This window comes from Castor canadensis, chromosome 1, assembly GCF_047511655.1.
Source record: "Castor canadensis chromosome 1, mCasCan1.hap1v2, whole genome shotgun sequence".
NCBI lineage: Eukaryota > Metazoa > Chordata > Mammalia > Rodentia > Castoridae > Castor > Castor canadensis.
In genome coordinates this window covers 118,197,748-118,206,745 of record NC_133386.1, presented here as the reverse complement: position 1 = coordinate 118,206,745, position 8,998 = coordinate 118,197,748, and the positions used below count along the sequence as shown (strand labels likewise).

The 8,998-nt window shown below is 37.9% G+C and overlaps 2 pseudogenes; both read right to left on the bottom strand.

The window, feature by feature from the left end:
- Window positions 1-3,984: 3,984 nt before the first annotated feature.
- LOC109699710 (heterogeneous nuclear ribonucleoprotein K pseudogene) lies at window positions 3,985-4,610 on the bottom strand (annotated as a pseudogene).
- Window positions 4,611-4,792: 182 nt separating this feature from the next.
- On the bottom strand, window positions 4,793-5,482 carry LOC141410459 (heterogeneous nuclear ribonucleoprotein K-like; annotated as a pseudogene).
- Window positions 5,483-8,998: the final 3,516 nt, after the last annotated feature.

Here is an 8,998-nt window from a genome sequence, read left to right as displayed (position 1 = left end):
TGAGCTAGTAAGTGGAAATTTTTGTGAGAATGGAATGTGAATTTGGAAGGAGAAAATGTTAAGTTTTAAGTTACAAGGAATCGATGGAGAGGATATGAAACAACTATTAATGATGAGGAAGTCTGAGAATCATTAAACATGATTTGGATAGATTGTTCCTGTGAGCATTCAGCTTCCTGTGCTGATGACAAGAACAAAAGAGGAGAGGAACAACCTGAGCTAGGTGTTAAAATCTTTAGTGAATGAGAGGAATTTTCCAGGATGTTGGTATAAAAACAACAAACAAGAGGTTTACTTTAAAAACTGGAGGATGGCTGGGGAATGTAACTCAGTGGTAGAGTTCTTGCCTAATATGCCTATGACCCTGGGGTTCAAGTCCTATCACCAAAGAAAGAAAGAGAAGGAAGGAAGGAAAGAGAAGAACTTTTATGGAGTGAGACAATAATGAGAACTCTTAGTCCCCTCTTCTCACCCGTGAGCTACCTAGGGATAGTAGATTGTTGATCCTGAGTTTGTGTTCTGGTGTAGCCAACGATTGAAAGACTCCAGGCCAGGAGTTAAGAGTAAAGCAAGCACAAACTGTTGAAATGATAGCAAAACACCCTGACTGGTGGGACTTAATGAAAGAGCCAAACCAAGGAATGGCTGAAGTCTAGGAATGATAAAGGGCTCTATCTGGCTTAGGTCCAACTATTCTACCTTGAAACTACATTTGTGATTGGTTGATGCTGATTCAGGTTCTCACTGAGCTCAGCCACCTGTCTGTCCTTTTCCTTATTGAACTGAACATTCCAAGAAGTCCTGGTCAGCTCATCCTGCCCTTGAAAGTCTGCCAGACTCACCCTGGCCTTGGAGCCTACTACCCACATTTGCAGCTACATTTTGTTATTTTGGTGAGGGGTTTGTTATTTCTCTGAGAAGTCTGTTGTTTACTATGCCTCTTTAGATGTCTGCTTTTAAAGTGCCTCTCACATCCAAAATGGAGTCACCTCTGTCATCGCTCTGCTTACACTGGGACAAGGATATTGCTTAAGAGTACCAGCTCTGGGTTCAAATTGCCTGGATTCCACTACTGGCTTCATTTCTTTAGAATTCGGTGACCTTAGTCATCATTAGTCACCCACTTTTTTAATAAAAGTAATTTGGAGAAGCTGATTTTACAAATAGAACTCCAGAAATCCTAGCAGAAAGGTTTTATATGGAAAGGAGGAGTAGGGAGGATGATGTACTGAGTATCGTGGTGCTACGACTAGAGCTCCAGAAAGCTTACAAACCTTGTATCTTCACAGTGCACTTGCCACAATGGCACACCATTCACGTGGATGCTAACACCCCTAAACTTTGTGTTTAGGTGTGTTTAGGGGTTGGGAATTTTACAAAGAGGTAAAAAATCTGGCACCTGAGGCCAGTAGTGATTTTATTTCCACCAGCCATTTCAGGCAAGGAAGATACTTTGGCCCTATAGAATTTGCACACGTATGGTCTGGAAGGGAGATCCTGTAGGTGTGTTGTGGGGTGAGATACTTCTTTTCCTTCTCTTGTCAACAGCTACAGTGGGAGAAACTATGAGTGGTCAACATGGGTCCCACGAGCCCCAGGGTCTTTGTTGGAAGTAGAAAGGGGATGTGCAACTGGCATAGTTCCCATACACATCCTACTCTTCACCCTAGTCACTATTGTTTCTCCATTTCCATCAAGGTCATTGTCATTACTTACGTTACCATTTACTTGTTCACTTGTTTTACTTTTAAGAGTAGTGATTCTCTCTCTCTTATTTAACATAGGACCTTTAACACCTAGACAGCTGTTGTTAGTTAAATAAAGATCCTCTCGCTCATTTAATCCAGGGCATTTATGTTATGTTACAGGTGTTTTACCTCCATGTAACACATGGAGTTACTTTGCTTGATGAAGACATATTGCTGTTAAGTGCTTACTATTTGGTTAATTCATGATTTTGAATATTCTGTTCTTATGTTACAAAAGATGAAATCATGATGAGTCATGGAGCTCAAACTAATGATTTTGTTGTACAATAGTATAAATAATTTTATTCTGTCTAAATTTAGAACCATTTCTGTGAAGCTTTACACACTAAGTTCATTTTATTAAGTCCTCAGAGAGGCAGAACATTTGGTTCTTCCAAGATACTGCCCTTGAAAAGTGGCAGAAGAAATACAAGTGACTGACACTCTCCTCACTAAATTGGCCTCTGCTGTGTCACAGCTCTCTTGACTGGCTTTCATCACTCTCAAAGTTAGAACTGAAATTAGTTTCAGAGTTGGAAAGACCCAGAAGCTTTGTAAAGTATGAAGAACCTACAGCATTTATTTTTTTCTGGGAGCACATGATCAAGTGGTCAACTGAAAGCATTTCTTCAGGGTTAGTGGATACACATTTAAGAAAACACAATTTGTGTGAATGATAATAAAGTCATATCTTCATACATACGTTTGCTTTATAGTGCCAAGAGATGTCAGGTATTTTTGTTTATAAATTGTAGTTTGTAAAAGGATTGTATAAAACAATGACAATCTCTGTATTTTGTTTTCTACGTTGTTCCTTGTTAGTCCACATTTTTAAAAAATAATTTAAGGTTATTCTATTTCCTTACCAGAGGAATATTTTTTATAGGTGTCAATCAACCCTTTTTCAAATTGGATACACATCAAATTTAGCATCATGGGAGCTTTACTTGGAAGTGAGTTTTTAACTATAAGCACAAATGCTAAGATACTACACAAAACATCCACAGGAACTTTTTTTTTTGAATTGTTCAATTGTTCACAAACATTTTCTACATAATCCAATATACAGCAGAGAAGTGATAAATCTTTTTTTCTTTCAATTTGTATGTGATGGAAAAACAAGTATACACACACACGTACACATATGTGTACTTAACAAAGTTTAACTAATGGATATTATGTTGACAGTTTAAAGTAAGAAATCTAATAAAAATAATCAGAATTTATTCTGCATCACCCACATCCATAGCCAAATGTTAATCTGATTAATACAACTTGCTGCCCTTCTGGTATTAGAGACTTATGTCATTGCTCAACTTGTCCTCTAGCACTGACACAGAAAGCTGTCAAAAAGGAGGGGACAAGCATTTATATAAACAGAACAACCCAGCCTATTGTAAGCATGACTATGCATATGATGTAATTTCTTCCCAACAAGGGACTTTCAAACTATCAAGAAATCAGCAGAACTGGGTTTACTGGATTTGCCTTTATCCAAGAGGTTCATTTATATCAAACAGAGGAGCTGAAAGTCAAACTTTGTGTTTAGGGGTTGGGAAATTCAGTCATCCTTTGAAAACTGTCTTTAAAAGATGACCATCAAAAATAGGTTCACTAAATGTTTCAAAAATCATAAAATGTATTGGGTACCTGTGGTTCACACCTGTAATCCTAGCTGTTTTTGAGGCTGAGATGAGAAATATTATAGTCTGAGGCCAGCTCTAGGAAGATAGTTCATGGCACTCCACCTTTAAAATAACCAGAGCAAAAAAATAAAAATGGCCCGGAGGTGTGACTCAAGCAGTACAGCACCTGCTTTACAAGTACAAATCCCTAAATTCAAATCCCTGTCTTACTAAAAAAGAAAAATCTTCAAAAATATCTTGCAGAAGAATATTATATTCTGCATACCACTCTGAACTAGTGTCAGGGACATGTGGATGGTTGTTACTTTCCTCCCTGTTCCTTTCCCCCAAATGTTTACAGTGACCACAAAGCAAGGTGTTCACAATAATTACAAGGGGGAATTAAAAAAAAACTAGCAACAATAAACAAAAAATACAATTCACTCACTCTGCTGTTGTTTCAAAATTTCAGTATTCTTATTTGCACACCCTCACTTCTCCCAGCTCTGTAAGGGACTAACACTTTATATTTGGCTAACAGCCAAGATTTCACTACACCTCCATTACAAAACACCTGTGAAGCAGAGGAATCTTGGCTTAAAAAAAAAGTCTTAGAAAAACTTCTCAGAATACTGCTTCACTGTTCTGCAGCGAATACTGTGCATTTTGTATCTGGTCCTATGTTAATGATCCAATCTTCAGATCCTTTTAAAAGCTCATCAATTTTGATTGAGGCTCCCACTCATGAAAGATTTGTTTAATCCATGACCACCTTTGCTAATGATAAATTCAGCCACAGTCTTTTGAAATAGTTATTTGTGTAATAATAAAAGGTCCACCAATATCATGATATGAGGTACAACTCTCTGCCTAGGAATAATAATATGTAGTGCCTCCCTGTGGTTCAAAAACTATCTGCTGTCTACTGAGTTCCATGTATCTATTGCTGAGTCCCAACATTCATCAGCCCCAATGATAACCATGTCATTCTAATGGTCCCCAGGCCTTGCTCTTCTGTTGCAGGCCATTAGATCTCCTTGTCTAGGCAGTGGTAGTAGTGGAAGAGGGAGATTTGGGCTCATGCTGGCCATCCCAACTAGGAGGATGAGAAGGTAGTGGTCCTCAACAAGGCTCACATTATCATAATCTCTTCTAGAAGAGGCATGGGACACCCACCCTGACCAGGAGGCATTCTATCAAGGCCACCTTTCCTTGCATGGGAAATCCCATAAGACATCCATAGCAGCCATCAATCATTTTAGAGCCATCATAGCCAGGCGTCAGTGGCCAACACCTGTAATCCTAGCTACTCATGAGGCAAAGATTAGTAGGATCATGGTTTGAAGCCAAGCCTGGGCAAATAATTCTGGAGACCCTATCTCGAAAACCACCATCACATAAAAGGGCTGGTGAAGGGGCTCAACGTGTAGGCCTGAGTTCAAGCCCCAGTACCACAAAAAACAAAACAAAACAAAACAAAAAACCCAAAACTAAACTATAATCATAAGTTTTGTAGTAAAAGTTGCTGTCATAGGCTGTACGCATCCTTTGATGACAGACTCAAATATAATAGCAAGGACAGTCTTTATGAACTCTACAACCCTGTTAGGCTATTCCCCAATAAAAAGGACTCTGTCACTGGAATGAGAATAGGATTTCCAGAAAAACTTGATTGTTGTCTGAACTTTCTCTCCAAGTTCTTTGATTTAGGCAACTTGACCTTAATAATCCCTCCTGCCAGATTCTGACAAATCGCATCTGAACTCAGAAAGCTGCTTCCTTTAGAGTGTAGGTATGCTACAGCATTAGATTTCAGCAGGAGCTGGTTTGCTGCAATTGGTGACGGCAACTGCAGACCCACTTTCAAGGTATGGATGATTTTCTTCAGAATATCTTTAATTGTTTCAATATTGGCACCGATGCTCAGTACACACTCAGGGCCCTTGCTGCATGGAACTGAAACTCTGACACTGTAGTTTTATAGAGAGCCTTAATATTTTTGCATCTTTTTCCAATCACTGCCTCAGCATCCTTGCTCTGAAGTAGACTGTGTAACTCAACCATCTCATTCGTGTTTCTTGATTATTTACATGCTTGTTCCTTTTCCATGTTTTATGCAGAGGTTTAATTAAATTTAACCACTGGTTTTAGTGTTGGGGAAGATGTCCTCTGGCTGTTCAATTTCTGCTTTCTTGAAATAAATGGACACACCAACCTACAGGTTGTAAACAAGCAGAATGTGGGCAAGACGTCAAAGCCAACGCCAGAGAAGCAGAGGATTATGGCTGTTGCCTGGAGTGCCTTCCTCCTTTCTCCATGGTGCCTCAGCCTTTTCTGTCTACCATATTGGAGTACCTTACAACCTAATCTGAACACTCTTGAGATCTCTGTTTATACTTACTCCATACCTGCTCTAATTCCACCTTACATTTACAAAGTCCATTCCTCTCTCCTAAGATTCTGATTTATATATCCAATTATTTTCTCAACATAACCACTCCAAAAATGTCAAAGATGTATTACAGTTAATAAGTATAAGGAAAAGTTTATTGATTTTTTTGTCACCAATTGCATGTTTTTTCCTTATACTATTTGGTATCACTATCCATTCAGTTGTGTCATAAAGCAAAAGTTAAAGTTTACTCATTGTTTCCATGTATTCCATTAGCAAGACCAGTCAGATCTACTTTAAAAATTTATCTCTTTCGTCTCTTTGAAGTTGCGTCACTGGTATTCCTTTCTAGATTGTGAGTGTCTCCTAATTGCATTGACTAAAAGGAAGCTTTTAGTTAACCTTCCTTTCCCCAATTATTTGCTCTAGTGAAATGCTAAGGCAGGGCACTCATGAACTAGACTTTGGTCACATGGTCATTCCAGAACCAAGTAGTACTAGATCCGAGGGAGACTTTGCTCTTATTTGTCAAAAACAGCTATGTGAAATTCTGGCTCAAGTGGGGTTAGTCTACCCATGTCATAGGGAGAGAGAAAAGGGAAAGATAGATTCCTAAAGGAACATGAAGGCATTAGGAAGTGAGCCCAAGAGAAGGGAACATAGACGTTGGCCCACTTCTTCCATGGCTGTCCTCTGCTGTGGACTGAATTGTGTCACCCTCCTATTCATGCTATAGCCCTGACCTTCTCTGTGACGGCATTTGGGGATAGGGGACTTAAGAGAGATGAAAGGGTCATGAGGACAGAGCCCTCATGATGGGAATAATGCCCTCATAAGGACAGACATGATCCATCTCCCTGCCATATGAGGATACAGCAAAAAGACAATAAGCCAGAAGGAAAATTCTCACTAGGAGCCTAATCAGCCTGGTAGCACTTGATTTGGGACTTCCTAGCTTCCAGAACTGTGAGAAATAAATGCCACTTGTTGAAGTTACCCACTCTATGACACTTTGTTATAGCAGGTGACAAAGGCATTTTTCTACAATATAATCACTATACATCAGACAGGATGCATATTTTAAAAATTTTTATTAGGATAAATTAACTGTATGAAGGGATTTTGTTGTGATAGTTACATACCTGCACTTAGTGTCCTGTGATCAAATCACCTCATATATATTTTACATGAACTCCTCCCTTCTCTCACTTACTTTTTAACAATTTTAATGTGTTTCATTATGCTATTTTCATATACATATGCACTTTGATCATATTCACCACTGCCATCATCCTCTCCTGTCCCCCTCCCACTGGCAATATGCTTATTTTGAAAACTCAAGCTACGTCACTACTTTTTAAAACCCTATTCATAGTTCTTATTGTATTTAGGATCCAGTTCAAACACATTTTAATTGCTGCAAGGCTACATGTAATCTGGAACCTCTCTGCTCCTCAGTCTCATGCTTTTCTTTCCTCATGCACTATACTCAAGTGGAGGGGTTTCCTGCAGCAGAATTCTTTGCTGCCCTTAAGGCATTTGAACTTGCTGTGTTTTTGCGTGGACTTCTGCCTGCTCTTGCTAACCTGTGACTTCTTTTCCTCCATGTTTCAGCTCAAATGTCAGTTCTCCAAAGAAGCATGCTCTACCTATTTATCCCTACACTCATAACATGATTTTTATCTTAACATTATTTTTTCTGGCTTGTGTTTCTCATAAGCTTTGAATATTAGTTGTTATTGACTTTTCTTTGAAGTGAAATAAAAGCTCCAGAAGTAGAGGGACTACTTTTATCTTTTCATCCTAATTCAGGCCCTACCACAATCTCTCTGGGTTTATACAATTTGAATCACAGAATCTTCAAGAGCTGTTTCTGCATTCAGAAATGCATTAGAGAAAAATGATCTGAACAAGATGTACATAGTAATAGACATTATGATTTAAGCAAGCATTAAATTTTCAAAAGAGTCTTTTATAGGTGCTGGTGGTATGTGAAGGGTGGTCACTCATGTCTGCTGTCGGATGGATCTTCTGTCTTTTCAGGTCTTGGAAGATGAAGGGAGATTTCTAATGATAGGTTTGGTGGATGGGTTAGGTCCAATGTCTAAACATGTCTATATGCCTGTCATAATAAGCTAAAAATTTCCCTGCTTCCTCTACTGGAAGGTACACATTAAAAGAAAAGGCTTTAGGCCATTTTAATAGCATATATTTTCTATTTCCCAATCAGTTCAACTGTTTATAAAAAACATATCTATTTGGTGAGCAGCACAGTTTCTTCAGTATTAGACATTTTTGTAATATGAGGAAAGTATAAAATTAAAGGCATTCATACACATTAAAAACTACAGCATATTTTTATAAAAATTTAATATTTATTTAGATATATACTAGTAGAAAAATACACAAGATTAGGAAGTAGACCATAACCCATTGAAAAAATCATTAAAATACTATTTTATATCAGTATATATTACTCGGAGTATGCATTTTTAGTTCTTAAAGAACAATTACATAGTATGGAAACAGGAACAGAAGGCAAAGGATGAATGCTTGTGAATGAACTTTCCATAATCTGGAATGACAAGTGTGAAAACATGCACTGACGTTAGATTGCTGGCATTTCCTTGAGTGCTTCTTCTTTTAGTGAGAAATAAATACTACACACTATGTGACTGAGGTTGTTGTGCTTCTTTATTTTCCCTTAGTCTTTTTACATGGTGTTTGAACTTTAGTTTACATTTAGTAATGTATTCAGAACATATTTTAAAGCTGTTTTCATTTTTGTGCAAAATCTTATTTTTCTGGGTATAACATTTGTTGACAAAGGCATGGAAACACTATATGTCAATAAACTGTAACTTTGTCAAAACCAGAGAGAACTAGTCAAATGTTCCTGTTCACTCTGCAGAGTGGTTTTTTTCAGATAGCTCAGGAAATTGATATCTGTAATTGCTTGATAAGATCTTCTACTTACAAAGGATCACAGCCTCTCTGCCTTCCCACTCAGTTATGACCATACAATCAACTTTCACATAGGCGCTCTTGAGAATCTTTTGTTTCTCTGAATTTTTTCCTTTCCATGTTAAGCATTTTTTCAATACCCAAGCTAGAATAGATCATAAATCTATAATTTTTTGAATTCCCACTCCCAATCTTTCAAGCATTAATGGATAATCATGTCCTATTAATCATGTCCTGATTAATGGTTGAATCCAGTTTAATTCCCATAT